Raw genomic sequence first — 16037 nt, forward strand, 5'->3', positions numbered from 1 at the left:
TCTGTTAGGAAAGAGTTGGACTTGAAATAGGTGCACAGAACCCAGATAAGAAATCCAAAGGCTTTTACTTGAACAACCAATAAAAAGCAAATCTGACAGATACGACCAGAAGGGAAAACAATTACAGATACAACACCTTCCTTCCTCAGTATTTCAAGTATGGCCACAAAAACTAAGAAATCACCTGAAAAACAGTGACTGAAAAGTAACTATATTTCTGTTCTTCTCCAAAGGAGTTCATGCTGTCAGAACAACCTGCTGTCACACACCTGGTTATTTGACATTTCTATTTCGTGGCATAAGGGTACAGTATTCTGGATGATGCAGCAAATGATTGTCAGTATCCTTACTGCTGATGAAATAAATGAAGATTAAAACTCCATTTTTGTAACACCTCTTCTAGCTGGTAATGTACAGGAAGAGCACTTTCAGGTTTTGCTTATCAGCAAGTGTATACAGTGTCTTCTTCCAGAATGCAGCCTGAATCATTTTGCATAGAAGAGAGTAAAATACTCCTAGAAGAGTTTGCTCCTTCTTTACAGACCCATTTATTTGACTGTAACTCATAAACTCTCAACACTACAACTCATAAACTAAAAATTTGGTATAAAGTTACTTATTTTATCAGTATGTACATCGACGTTTAATTTTCAAACTGCAAGAGTTTTCCTTACAACATCTAAATTGACTGAGTAGTGAAATAATAGTCTGATGAAAAATAACTGTCTGTAAATTTTCCATAGGCAAAAAGACATTTCCAAATCGACGCAGGTGATTTATTGTGCTTAAAAGATGAAATATTGGCTCAGTAAGAGTGGTGAGGCACTGGAATGGGCTGCACAGGGAAGTGGATGAGGAGCTACGAGATATGGTTTAGTGGACTGTGGTAGCAAGGGTAATGGGAGGATGGTTGGACTAGATGATCTTGTAGGTCCTTTCCAGCTTTGTGATTCTATGATTCTATGACTCTATATGATGGAGTCACCATCCCTGGAATTGTTTAAGGAAAGAGTAGATGTAATACTTAGGGACATGGCTTATAGTGGGCAGTACTGGTGGTAGGTGGATGGTTGGGCTATATGGTTAAGATCATCTGTCTTTTCCAACCTTAATGATTTTGTGATTCCATGAAATATTGTTTGATTCATGCCACAATGTTATCTTTCCTTTTTAGTTTGTTTAAACATTCTGTAACTAGGATGTCATTGGAAATGAGAAAATGGAAAATCACCTGTGTTTAACTTGAATATTTTACTGAAGTGGAATAAAGAAGTCTTACCTTACTAGAGCTTCATTTTCTGTTCTCTCACTGAAAAGAGTAAAGAAATCTGTATTAAAGATCCATGTGGTAAAAAGGTACTCTATTTCAGTTTAACACAAAAGTTGTGGGTGTCTTTTAATATAACGGAAACAAATTTCCATTATTTTGGAATGTTAATCATTCTCAGCACTTTGGAAGGGAAGCGTTTTGTTTATTTGTTTGCAATCTTGGCTAGCCATTGTTTCACAACAAGCATTTCAAATATTTGGGAAACAAAAATTCAAACAATTGATCTAGTCAATTCACTGCCCAAACTGAGGGTTAGTCATGCTTTGCAGGTTTGTTTTCACTGCAAGCAGAACTTTATGATCAGTATTTGTAGTATTTGTATCGCTGCTACTTTCATTTGACAGTGAATATTGTTTCTTGTGAGACAAACACTCAAAGCCTGGAAATGGTTTAATTCTTTGTTTCTTTTAAATAAGGTAGGTTCTGCTCCATCCCAAAACAAGCATCAGTTGGAAAAGAATAAAAAAATCAGTCCATTTCATTAAAAATCTCCTTCAGTTAATCCACTCTAAATGACACACGTGCCAACAGCTTCCCAATGTACATCATGAAATCCCCCAAAATGTAACCCGTGACGCTATGCTGAAGAAGTTCCAGCATGACTCAGAACAACTGATGGATTTTGAGGCCTGCAGAAAAAATACTTCATTTACTTGTGACTTGTTCCATCCTTTACAACCAATGAGAACTACTTACATGTATCAATATTACAGGTGGGAATCAGATTCTGGTAACTCTGAAGTAAATAGTAATTTCTGCCACAAACATGTATATGCAAGAAATGAATCACATTATCTGATTTCATTTTCTAAATCAGCACAATATGCAGCATAGAGAGCAAAAAGTCGAGTCTAGTGAAATGACTAGTAAATGGTATTTGTAGAAAAGGAGAGAAAATCACGAAGACAAAGGGTCTCAGCCTCTGGCACCTTCTGTACAGTTCCCTATCCATCAAACAATACATCTACAATTTCATGGATGAAGGGAAATCTGAAGAGAACTCATTACTCTTTGTCAGTGACTAACTCAAAGCTTGGCCTCTAACCACTGGATCTGTGCAATGATTGAAGATAAATTTATCAGCTCTACAATTAAAATTCTACTCTGGAGGGAGAAAGAAGTGTCAATAATGATGTCTTCTAAGAACGGCTGTGAATCTGTCAGTCTAAGACCAGTATCGGGGATGTCGTCTGCCATTCCAAGGAGTGCATGTCACCAATGACTTAGTTTTTAGAAAAACGCTGTGGGAAATATGATATATCCTGAATGTACATTGAGTAGGTGGAGGCTGCCAAGCTTCAAGCTTTGTAATGTACTTGATTTGTACTGGCATCCTGGAGAATCCCCTCTTTCCATAACTTAGATATGTTCAGCCAGTAATTTGAGACCAAATATGAGCCTATATCAGAAACAGCAGAGTTAAAAAGAGACATTTCTGAAGTGCAGAAGTTCATTAAACTAAACATCCATTTTGTGAAAAAGGCGTGGGATCTCTGACTTCTAGGAATCAGCTCATCAGAGCTGACATTTACAAAGTCTGATTTACTACAGTTGAGCATCTGCACATGTATACCTTTAAAAGAAGAGGAATAACTAAGTTCATTTTATCACTCAGTGAAATATATAAGATCTCATAGGTTTAATTTTCTACATCTCCTTCTGACAATCATCTAGTAAAACATGCAGATTACTTCACGCTTACCAATCTGGCTTCAGGTCACCATTAGAGATAACTTAAGAAAGATTTTACATACATTACAGGAATAAAGGGACAGGACCAGTAGGCATTGTATCACTGGATAATATGCAGGGTTTCAATAGGATTGAATGGGATTTATTACAGCACGAGCCAAATCCTTCTTACCTTTTCTCACGCAGAACATCCATTGAAGCTAGACAGAGTGCAATTGAGGACATCTTACATCTGGTTCATTACTCACCTGTCCCTAAACTACACTGGTCCACAGCACAAAGTTTATGGGATCAGCATGTGACTTTGTGGACAAAGAAAAGAATATCTTTCAGAATGGTCTGCTTTAACCACAAAGCAGGTTCAGAGGCAAATCTGAAGAAGACGAGAAGTCATTTTGGACCTGTGACAAGATCCACAGCTTCTGAGGCAAAATATTTCTATGCTTGAAACACTCATAGTGCAGATTGCTTTGAAGCATATTTAACTTATCCTATGTATTTTTAAAAGAAGAATGAAATCTGACTGGTGAGTTTTATGACACCCAAAAGAAAAAAAAATACATCCTAGCATGCTTAATGAAACATTTTGCATAAGCTTATCTTATCTGATCTAGCTGTTGATAACAAGGCAGCCTATAATGATGCCGTGAGCATCTCCCATCATATGTTCTCACGGCTCTCTGGAGGTTGTCAAAAAAAGGGTGGATGTGGCACTGAAGAACATAGTTCAGTGGGAATGATGGTTTGGGGTCAGTGGTTGGACTGGATGATCTTTGTGGTCTTTTCCAGACTTAATGATTCCATGATTCAGTTATTTTGTGACAATACCTGCTTAGCTTGATGTCAGTAGACATTTGACCGAATGGACCATGCCCCAGAGAAATAAAGGCATGATACCACACTCCCTCAGGTAGGAGGGAGCTTCTCTCCATCTTCACATGCTCTGTTTCTATCCAAGCAGAAAGAACCTTCACCCCAGTGTGCCCCAAACCACCTTGGTGTTCCTTGCAGGAGACCTGTAGGGATTCCTGCCTTACCTGTCTCTGACACTCTGGCAGTATTTCATGTGGGCTCTCAGCATCCATGTTAAAAATACAACATTTCCTGTCAAATTTCATGCTTAATGACTTGCTTGCTTAGACAAAGGGGAAGATCTATACCAAGAAAAGATTTTGATAGCAATATTGATATGTCTCCTTGTTCTAAGTATGTCAATTTACAGTAAAAACTGTACTTGTTGCCTGTCACCAACTGTATTGACTTTGGATGTACTCTGAAGGGTTTCTAATAGACTGTCTCAAAAGAAAATCAATATCATTATGATAAATAAAGTAGACATCAATCCATGCCCAGTGACATAAGGCTCTGTAATTTCAACAGTTCTTGCAAGCTCCATCTTTCTCAGAACTACTCCTTATTAATTTTATAAATACTAAAACTAACATTGAAAAACCTTACTGACAGAATCTGCTTTAATAATGAACTTTGCTATTGATACTGTGCCTAAGTCTTCTCTCAAAAAATCAACTCCAGTCAAAACACAGAAAATTAACACTGCCAAACTGACTGAACAGCAGAATTAATGTAGAGGAAAATTTCCTTCTTTACTATGGTTAGATGGTCAGGTCAGACATTAGGAAATACTTGTCCAAGAGAGTAGTCAGGCACTGGGATTGGTCTGCCCAGGTAGGTGGCGAAGACACCACCCCTGGAGGTGTTTAAGACATGTTTAGATGCTGTACTGAGGGACATGGTTGAGTGGGAAATACTGGTGGTAGGCAGACAGTTGTACTGGATGATCTTAGAGGTCTTTTCCAACCTTGGTGATTCTATGATTCTGTGAAAACTTTCGACAGAATGGAACTGTATGCCTAAAAGGGTTATTTCCTGTTTCAACCATTTTTATTTCATCTTTTCTGTTGCATATAGTTGAGTAGATATTGCAAAGCTGAAGCTATGGAAACATTTTACCGTGAAGCAATGCATAGTTTTGATCCCTATAATGAATACACCCGAACACCTAAAACAAATTCTTTCCAAATGATTCAGTACTTATCCAGTACACAGTAGGACAAAAGGCATCCAGGTGCACTTCATCAAATTTAGATATAAATGATATATTCTGCCTAAGTCTTTGAACATTTATAGGGATGAGGGCATACATTTATCCTTATCCAACAAAATCCCATTAATCCTATTACAAATTACTTTTAGGCTCCTGAAATCCTTCACAGATCTTTTCAATTACAGAGAAACACCTAGGTAAAAAATTATTAAGTTAACAAAAGATCCAAATACAAACTCACCATCACCCCAGACTTTGCTTCAGTTTACTTCTATGGTCCCTGCAGGATGTTTTGATGCTCAGAGTTCCACAAGGAGACTGAATGAGCAAAGCATCTACCATATCCTTTTTCACAAAATACCTAAGGAGGCTGATTGAGCCTGGAAAGGCCACTGATTTCTCACTCCAGAAGAGTCGAAGAAGAAAAAAGAAAGTGGTGGGGGATGAAGAATCCCGAGCAGAAGATAAATTAATTCCCAAAGCCACTCCATTAAATTTAGCTTTCAGTTCTATACTACAGCAACTCCCACTATGAATTAAAACACCTAAGAATTGAAAAACAAATAACAACAACAACAAAAAACATGGATAATCTCACAAACCTCCTTCAGAAAGTTTTTCCTCTACAGGCACAGAAAAGTAATGTAATCCTTACTGCCCACTGCTCTTGACTCAAGGCCATCTGATTTCACAGTTCTAACAGTCACAGTAGTTAGCAAGTTGTGCATACACTTTGTAGAGAGAAAAGCCATGACTTCAGCATGCCGAAGTCTGAACTGTGACAGGCACTTTCATTTCTGGAATTCTACACAACACTTTGAATTGCTTGGTGTTTCCTTAGTGTGAGTCAGTCTCTGTGGGTATGGGAAGGCAGTAGATGTGCCTGTTTGCACAGCCTGCAACATACAGATGCATCCTGAGAATGTTTACTCCCAGTGCAATGCTAATCATAATTACCATGCTGGTATATGTTATCTGTAGGATAAAAGGCTAGAAGAAAGCCCATGTTTAGATTGGACAGCAAAGACAAGATCATAGCTGGAAGGCAGACAACACATAAAACAGCTCCATGTAAGGCATATGTACAGATTAAAAATTAACCATCATTGCCAAAAAAAACCTGAATGCAACCCCACCCATAGCTATAGATGCTTACACATAATCACTAACTGCAAGAGAAACACCAAGTCCCTGTTCTGATTCCCTACCAGCACAGACGGGCACTGAGCTACCACTTCAAGCTCATTCCTCTCCCCAAGAACACCAAGCATGAGCCTCTTTCTTCAGTCATCATTTATGACTGCTTTTGATGACTGGCTGCCACCGAAATGATAGAATTCAGTGATTTGCAAGCCAGTTCTCCTCCTTGGTCTGAAGAAGACAACTTTAAGCCAGGTACTTTGACCTAGTAGTTCAGAGGTGAAATAATGAGGAACCAAAAATTACCACTGCTGTCGTCACTGTTACTGTTATTGCCTGAGACCATCCAAAACAGCCAACATTTCACAGCTACTTTACTGGTGAAGATACAGAAGTGCAATAAATGAGCTGTCCAGAAGCTATTGTCCTCTCCAGTACATGGTGAATCCACAGACTATAAAGTCCATAGTCCTGCTTTCACAGCATTTCAATTACAAATCTCCGTTTTAATGAAAAATTAACAAGATCAAAAGATATGTTGGCTAATAAGCCTTCAAGCTCAGTTACAGTAAATTGTGTTTATATTATAAACATAAACATCACAGTGTTCCTAGACAAGGATAAATTGATTTATTTTTAGAATAAAAATTGTATTTGAAAATAATTCTTTCAAATCCACACATTTTTCTACTCTTTTTACAGATTCTGCTATTTGTGTCACTTAATAGAAAAGCTAACGTGTTACTCTCAGGTGGGACTTTCATGAAACTCAACACAGCTAAGCAGATCTCAGATAAAGGCAGCTGTTCTCTCTGTGCATAACTTAGTCATATGCCATAAACCAGCTCTCCTTCTGAAAGATACTTTTCTAAGGATGTCATCCCTGCAAGGCCCAACCCAGGGCTACCAAAGATATGGCCGTGATTCACACTGCACTCACTCAGTAACCTTCCATTCAGCCTAGACTTAAAAACCTGGCCTAGGCTCAAGAATCCCATTAAGAAATGCATCAAGGTGATGAGAACAATCCTTTGGGCATGTTTTTGAACTATCAGTGTTCATTGCTTTCCTGAGTATTGCCCCAAATGGCACAGATCTGACTTCAGGCTTTCAGTGCATGACAGTGGTGAAATGTAAAGTTTGGGAGACTGTATGGGTACCCATCCCACATGTGTTTAACCATGCACTGCAGTTAATGGTGGAAGAGGCCACTTCTGAGACAGGTGGTGCACATAACAGCCTGGGATTCCACCATCAGCTTACTGAAGAGAAACCCAGAGAGCAGATGGGCTGAGACAGCCAAATCATGGCAAGACGAATTTCATCCTTAGGTTCAAAATAGATGCCCCATTTTAATCATTGTGAGTTTGGGTAAAAAACAAACTATTGCAGAATTAAGACTGGGACCTTCAAACCCTTGATCAGAAAGCACAGATGTTTCTGCTTATAAGCTCCCTACTGTAAGGAGAACAATTAAGGTTGGTTTATTTGTCCTTGGTTTCTCTCCTCTGAAATGGAGATGGCTGGAACCTTCAAGAATGAATGAACAGTAAATGCTGCTGCCCAACATCCGCAGCCAGTGAAAGTCACTACAGAGTCCTGGAATGAAACATGACATGCCTCACCACAACATCTTCTCCAGGATGCCTGTCCCAGTCCAACATGTTACAAAGCCTGAAACTTGGCAGCCTCTACCTACTCAATGTGCATTCAGGATATATCATATTTCCCACAGTGTTTTCCTAAAAACTAAGTCAGTGGTGACATGCACTCCTTGGAATGGCAGATGACATCCCTGACGTCAGTACACTATAATGCAGCATTTACAGTAATTGCCGTTCAAAATCAAAGCAAAAAAAAAAGCATTATGAAAGTAGAGGTTTAATATGTTTTTAAAGAAAAGGAGAAGAAAACAAAGTACAATGAATTAGCCCTTAGCACATTAACTGCTTTAAGATCCCAATGAACTTTTGGTTGATAAATTCCTTTCTTCAGTTTTCTCTACTGGTATGGCACATGCCCTGATTAATTCCCCTGTATAGCACATGTCCCAGTGCAACTCAGAGCCATGGCCATAGGCTGCACGCCTTGAGTGAGCAACAAGTCCCTTCAGCTTTGCTCACAGCTTGGAAGCTACAAAAAAAAAACCCTAAGATTACATAAATAAAATGCTAATCTGTCATGCAAAAGTGCAAAGCAAGTTTAAAGTAGAGGGCTGCTGCTTCTTGTTTATGGCACACCAACAATTTTTAGAAGGCCAGCAATTCTGCAGGGATGTGTTTCTCAAAAAGTACGTTTGGCTGCCTTTATAAGAAATAGACAATGAAACTGCCATTCCTCAATAGTATTTTGGAAAACGTCTCCCTATGCGCAACACACACAGCACACGCACATCTTCACTGAATGACAGCTACACTTAATTAGTCAGCTGCCTAACTTCTCTTCGTTTTAGGAGAGCTGGTGGTAAGCGCTGTTACGGACAATGAAATCATTTGCTAGTGATAACCAACTATGAGTAAATTCAAAACATTGCTTAGTCAAGACTCTGGCTAAGCTAACAGGATGAAAGCCCTAAGAAACGATACTTGCTTTATTTTCTGGAGCTAAGGTCAGTCACGGTGAAGCTCCACTGCTTTTTTAAAGGGTGGAACTGAGCTAAACTCTGATTAAGAGACAAACGGACAGATTTAAACATTAGTTTACAAAGTAATGTAAATTTGATACATACGTAGGCATGTATCAAAATCATTCTATTGCAATAGCCTTTTGTGTTTATTTCTACCCAGGGAGATCGGGAAAAATTCTACCCAAGTACTCACATTGAAAACTACAGCCATCCACACCGAAAACTTCTAACTGCTGGAATAGCAGAAAAGTGACATTTTTTACATTTTGGATGCTCCACAAAAAAATTTAATCTACATTTCTGTATTTTTAGATAGACAATGCCATTGGAATGTTGTTATTTCTTTCCTCCAGTGTATCGCAGTAATACCAGCTGCCAGGTTTATGAGGTATTTGCAGCTGTAACTCAAGACAAATCCTTTGTTACTAATAGAGAACAAACAGAGGGGATTTACAAAGCTGTAATTACACTGAGAGGGTTTATGCACAAGGATGTATTAAAGGAAATGTTATAAGCAAAAATCATATCTTAAAGAAATCCTCTGAGTATTATCATCGTTTATGCTACAGATCCTTTTATGACATTGCCATAAAAGGGGTTTTAAGTGCATGCCATCCTTTAAAGGATGCCTGCAGGCTCTTACATGGTCCCTTAAGAAGGCTGGATTTGGTACCATGTACCTGTTTCAGTTAGTACTCAGTGACAGCAGAGCAGAGCAAGCTTTGAAATCACAAAGTCAAGACAATCTTAGAACAAAGAATCAATAAGGTTGGAAAAGACCACTAAGACCATCTAGCCCAACTGTGATGTATCCCCACCACGCCCACTAACCAAGTCCAAGTAACACATTTCTTGAACACCTCTAGGGAAAGTGACTCCACCACCTCCCTGTGCCGCCTATTACAGCATCTCACCATATTTTCTGAGAAGAAATTCTTCCAAATATCCAACCTGAGCCTCTCCTGGCACAACTTAAAGCCATTACTTCTCATTCCATCTCTGTTACCTGGGAGAAGAGGCTGGCCTCCACCTTGTCACAATCTCCTTTTCACGTCATGGTCATCTTAGAGAGTGATAAGGTCTCCCCTGAGCCTCCTCCTCTCCAGAAATCTTAATAAATTTTAATAAAGTTATACTGAGATCCTTTTGATCTTACTGGCTTACTCCTAAAATTACTAAAAACGGGAGAATCTGACCGTCATTCAAGAAACAATATACTAACCTGTAGTCACTTCCCCAAACCTCTAAGATCAGTGATTCATGGCCCTAGTTCAAACTTTGTAAGTAATTAATTACTGGTAGACAGTATCATAAGACTTAGGCACTAGATTTTTACCCTTCAACACTCAAAGCAATTACTAATGCTATACGTGATAAAAAAGTCTCTTCAGCAAATGCATCAGAAGAATAGTATGATGAAGCAGCTGGATGTTGCAGTTAAATTACAACAGAGGAGAGATCCACGTTTTAACTTTGCAAACCAGATAAGCTTTTCTTTCATATAACATTTCAACTTATTTATTTATTTATTTACTTTTTTAGTTTCAGGCTTAATTTACAACACTGGTATTTGGGATTGTTCATAAGGACTATGTAATGGAAAAACCCTACAACGTATATGAATCATGCTTTTATTTTGTTCTACTGTGGTTCCAATAGTTCACCATTAATTAGATCCAGCAACAACATCTCATTGTGCAGAAGACATATACTCTGTTTTAATGAAAATCTTGGACTGCAGTTTGGATGGCATCTTTAACAACTTGGACAGAATATCTGGTGGTTTCCTCACCGATGAAGAATCAAAACAATTAACTATGAGCATGTCTTCCGCTGAATGCTGACAGCTATAATCAGGTTATTCTGACAAATGTCTATCTATTACATGGAATTATTTTAGATTTCCTTGTATTTTTTACACAATTTCTTCCTTCAGAACAATAATGAAATGTAAGCTTGTCACGCAGGATGTATCCATGGTGAACTCCTAAATCACTTTTGGATTATTCATTTTATGCTATCTTGAAAGACACGCTGTAAACACGGAAGATGACTGCACTAGCCCCATCTACTTGAAATCAGATCCTTTCCTTTATGATTTTCAAATGATTTTTAAACAAGTTAGCACTGCAATGAAACAGTGTTTCTGAATGAAACATGTCAACATGACAGTGCATAAGAAACTGCCCTCGTAGCTGCTCTCTGGTGACAATGTACGGATCCAGGATATCCTCAGAGGTATTTACTGACGACATGACGTGAGTAATGCCTCCTTGGTAGGAATAAACACTGCTCTGCTTTTCCCTGTTGATACATAAACTGTTGTTCAATGGCACTCATGATTGCCGTGATGCTGTTCTGAGGTTTTACGTGTGTCACTCCAAAAGTAATGCCTTCTATTTATTTTCATGGAAACTACAACAGATATGAAGAGCACAATAACATTGTTTGATAGAACATATTCCCAGCTTACAAAGCACTATTTTTCAGCACAGTCACCACCACTAGCTATGCATTTTGGCCTGCCATGAACAAGAGCCCGCATGCTGCACTCATAAATACCTGCAGCTGTGGAGGTGATCCACTGTCACTGTTGCAGCTGCTGAAACTACCCACCACCTCACTGTGCTCACATCCACTGTCTGGTTTTCAGAAAAGTTCCAACAAGTGCTGGTGAATGCTAGTGGGTGCTATCTTTTCCGCATGGAGGAATTCAATGCCACTCCTTTGCTTCATCCACACTTCCATGTCTGACACCATTTTGCTGAGTGCCCCTCTGCTGCCATCTGTCACATGGTAACAGAATGGAGTGGAATACTGCTGGGAAGGCTCAACCTCTACTGCCATACCACCAACACCCGCCTCTGACATCACGGGCCAACGTAATAAAATAGGAGGCACTATGTTCCATACAGCCCTACATGTTGCTCCCCATTCCTCACATGCCGCTCTATCTAACATCCTGAATCCACTACTTCCTGATCATATGCAGCACTGCCACTACTGACAGACAAAGGAGGAAGAGCCACTACATCACTCAGTGCTGTCAGGCCTGCAGCCAGAATCGTCCGGAGTTTGGGAAACCAAGACCACAATAGCTCATGGCTGTGCAACTACACCATCTGTCAGATCGTAGCATAAAAATGAACTACATCTAATACACTGTCTAGCTATCGGTTACTCCTTTTTGCCTTCCCTGTACAATAACACAGACAATAATGCAGTTGTTTTATAATAAAATACATTACATAATAAGCTATAATACAATCACATCACATTGTGTTATGTAATTACAAGTATATGCACTCATTTGTTTGCTTTTAATCTTTTTCAAATAATGAAAAGCATTCAATCACAGTCTGAAATGAAACCCAATAAGCTATATTTGCACATAACACAATATCGGAGTAGTGATCTTGGATGTCTGGGCATTTCACAGACAAACCAAAATATCTGTAGTGGAACCCTGTTTCCAGTAAGAACTGAATACCATCTTTCAGATGTTTTATGTTACACACTCTAAGATGGACTCAGGCCAAGTCATGACTCATGACTCACTTTCAAAGATGTGAGATCCTGTATTTGGTGTTGAAAAACAGCAAAATAAAGTAATCCTGTAACTATTATCAGAGGGGCATCATAATTTAGAGAAAAAGAAAAGCCCACTTTCCTTATTTGTTTGTTTTCCCTAAGACAAAACGTAATGGCAGAAAAGATATTCCATTGACAAAGTAGGAAAGAAGACACAAGCAGCAACACAAAAAACAAGCCTCTGCCTTACTTAGGGAAATATTACAGCTTTCTCACAATTAAACACTTTCTGCCTGTATTTTAGAAGAAAAGAAAACAAAACAGCAGTCAAATAAAAGCTCACCTACTTTACAACAAGGTGCTACATATGCTTCATCAAGCACTGTGCCTCTGGGAGTTCAAACCAAATAGATCATATTTTTACCACTGCATACCAATGCTGAGGGTCAAAATCTCCAAAGAGCACTCAGCAGCAGTATCATAAGCAGCAGTCTGCCTTGTGAGGCTTTAAGGACTGACATTTCAAAACTCACATTCTACACTGCTCGAATTTGCTTCTGTTGCACAGCAGCAAATTCTGCACTCGTGCTCAAATGAAAAAGGAAAACCAAGAGGAAAGCAACACACACCTTCTATATTGGTCATTCTAGTGAGTACCATGAGTGGTTGACAGACATAGGCTTTTCCAGGAACAACAACAAAAAAGAATAAGACATCAATGCAACTGAAATAGTGTTGGTTTAATGCTGCAGCATGGAAGACAGCAGCTCCATAAGCCAGCACAGCAAAAATAATAAAGTTAATAGACAAGCGTTTAGTGCAATTTTTATGATCTGCACTGACATTTCCCACTTTGCATTCTCTATGCCAACAGTTAAACTTTCACTTTTATACAGTATACTGTGTGTCTCTGACAAAGAGGGCAGGGTGCCTCATCAGCTTACGCTCCATTTTTAAGCTACACTAGCAGCAAAAGAGGCAAGAATTATCAGACACCTTGTGTTCTTTCTAGAACTGCTGTCTTCTGCTGTTCTGTGTCTACACTGCTACGCAGGCCTTAACTCAGTGGGTTTCAGCAGGGACTGTTATTCATTTATTTAGCAGGGCTCATATTTTAAGTCTAAGAACCTCTTTGAGCAGTTTAACCCTTCACATAGAACAGTTTAAAAAGTAAAGAAAAATACAGGAAATTCCAATGAGTTGGGTCAATACCTTTTGCTTGTATAATCCTACAATACGTCTTCTAAATTTAAGAAAAACAAGGAAATCAGTAGGACACCACAGTTTTTTTGCAACAAACCATGCACCATGAAGAATGTGAGAACATCCAGAGAATGCCATCTAATACATCTTAATAAGCAAGGCGTCTGCCTTGCCTTGGATTTCAGTTGGGTACGATGCCTGACTCTTTGGGGCACGATCAGAATACTAACCTCAATAATTTTTGGCAGTATGGCTGCAAAGATAACTTCTCACCTGCAAAGAGGCTGAGCCTTGATTCAGAGACTTCAAAGAAACCCCACGATGCCCCATTCACCAATGTGGAACCTTCGCAGCCCCAGTTGCATGCAGAAAGACTTAAAATGGCATTCAGCAGTAGATACAGAGGTCAGAAATAGCAGAACAGGTAAAGACAGACCTGCTCTGTTGAAAATTCAGCTTATAACCCCAAGATACATATATTAATAGTTAATTCCTTCCCAATCTTTCTGTCCATCTACCCACCATTATCCACCTCAGTGTTGCCACAGGCTAAATCTGATAACTTAATCCGAACCCTTTCAAGATAGCCAGCTCTGACAGACTTAATTGTTTTTGGTAGACAAATAAAGCTCTCTAAGTGCCAACAAGTCTGCATATTTCAGAGTTAGCACTCAAAGAAGCACATGAGAAAAATGTAGTGATTTTGCAAGGTGAGTTCATCAGGGCTACACACAGAGCACACAGCATCAACAGATCTCATCAATCAGAAACACCTGAGCACAAGAAAGAGACATGAAGCATAAAAGAAATGAAACCTTCAGAAACAACGAGTTCTGGACAAACTGATTAGGCCACAGTGGATGAATGAGTTATACAGGAGATGCTTTACAGTGCAGATGTGCTCAGCATGTTTGTGATTTCTCTTAAAAAGAACCATCCTGCATTTCCCTGCTAATAGCAGACAGCTCATGTCACATCTGCCTCCCCACACAGTGTATTCCATCATTAATGACACTGCTGCTAGCAGACAGCTCGCTCCTCCCAGCACATCTCACCTCCACTGAGGTGCCCCACGCCAGGCTACCAGCCTGCAGCCTGCTCTGCCCAAGTCCTGCCCACACCACACAAGCAGACAAGCACAGACGGCACTGCGGGGCTTGCCACGAGACCTGGGCCCATGGAGCAGGCACCAGGCTGCCCTTCAGCCTCAAACTCATCTCCTGAGCAGACACCAGGCGTTTTCTGAACCCCACTGCTAGCGCTGCCATGTGCTCTGTAGGCAAAGTGACAAGGTGCTCCCATCATGAAGCACCACTGACATTTCCCCGTCTAATTACTTAGTTTTACCCAGTTTTACAGCCCAGATGTCATACAGCAAAGAAGTTTATATGCTTAACTGGGATGCCTCCTTATAAAAAGAATTATACCGAAAAACTTCAATTCAGAATTAACAAAGCCTCCAGTCCTTTCTACAGAGGCTTTCAGAGCTCTGTAAACAGAAGAGAGTTTTCCATTTTTCAGGCTGTGCACAGGGAAGGGCTTCCCATGAGGTGATTTTGAAATTCGTGGTCAAAGGTTAACTTGGTTTGTAACTTCAAAGTGCAGAAAATAGTGGAGGCTGAAAGAATACAGGGGCAAGGGCTGCCCTAAACACAAAGCTCCGACGGCATATTACAAACCTGAGCCCAGCCCATGTGTGTCTATGAAGCTGCTCCCTGCGCTTGCCCAGCTCTTTGTTTCACCAAGAAGAGAAATGAAAAAGTCTAAGAGTTTAAAACATAACCACATTTTTCTGGCTCGTGGCACAGAAGAAGGAAAGGCAGTTTCATTAATTAAGATCTGAACTACTGCTCTGCCTCCAGTTTTTCTTGATGTTGCTAGATATTTGAAAATACAGTGCTCACTCACTGGAGGGTGCAGTTCCCGCAGGGCAGGGAGTAATGGTTTTACTCTTCCTCCAGCACTGGCAGCAGCGTGTTGGACTGGAAAACGAACCTCTACTTTCTATCTATTGTTACAACCAGTTTATCCATTATCTGCTTGATTCTTACCCCCTCATGTATGACAGAAGCAAAGCACTCTCAGTGCAATGCTGAAATACATTTGAGAGACTCCCGTCAACTCTGCCATCCAAGGATGGGATTTGTCCCTGAACAGCAACTCTGTCATCCATAGGAAAAAAATCATGAGTTAAATCTTGTCACTTCTCTTATAAACAGGCGACAAAACGAGAGAACATTGCAGGGAATTATTCAAAATCTAAACTGAGAATATTGCTTTAAGGAAAGTAAGTGGTACTAGACACAAATTATTACATCATTTTCTTTTTATTTACTGTTCTGTGTATGTGTGTGTGTGTGTTCGTTAACTGAAACAACTTTAGAATACCAACTAAACACGGTCCTGACATTTTAGACACAAGATAGAAAACTGTACTATTACATCTGCAT

At 39.5% G+C, this 16037-nt stretch overlaps 1 protein-coding gene across 4 annotated transcripts in view; it reads right to left on the reverse strand.

The window, feature by feature from the left end:
* THRB (thyroid hormone receptor beta) overlaps nucleotides 1-16037 on the reverse strand; it is a 160803-nt gene that overhangs the window by 118948 nt on the left and 25818 nt on the right. The window contains exon 3 of one of the 4 annotated variants that reach the window (XM_015853980.2): nucleotides 1280-1309. The exons of the other annotated variants lie outside the window; for them this stretch is intronic. The gene's annotated coding sequence lies outside the window, so the exon portion shown is untranslated. The remainder of the gene's footprint in view (nucleotides 1-1279; nucleotides 1310-16037) is intronic. 4 annotated transcript variants of the gene reach the window in all.

This window comes from Coturnix japonica, chromosome 2 (assembly GCF_001577835.2).
Source record: "Coturnix japonica isolate 7356 chromosome 2, Coturnix japonica 2.1, whole genome shotgun sequence".
NCBI lineage: Eukaryota > Metazoa > Chordata > Aves > Galliformes > Phasianidae > Coturnix > Coturnix japonica.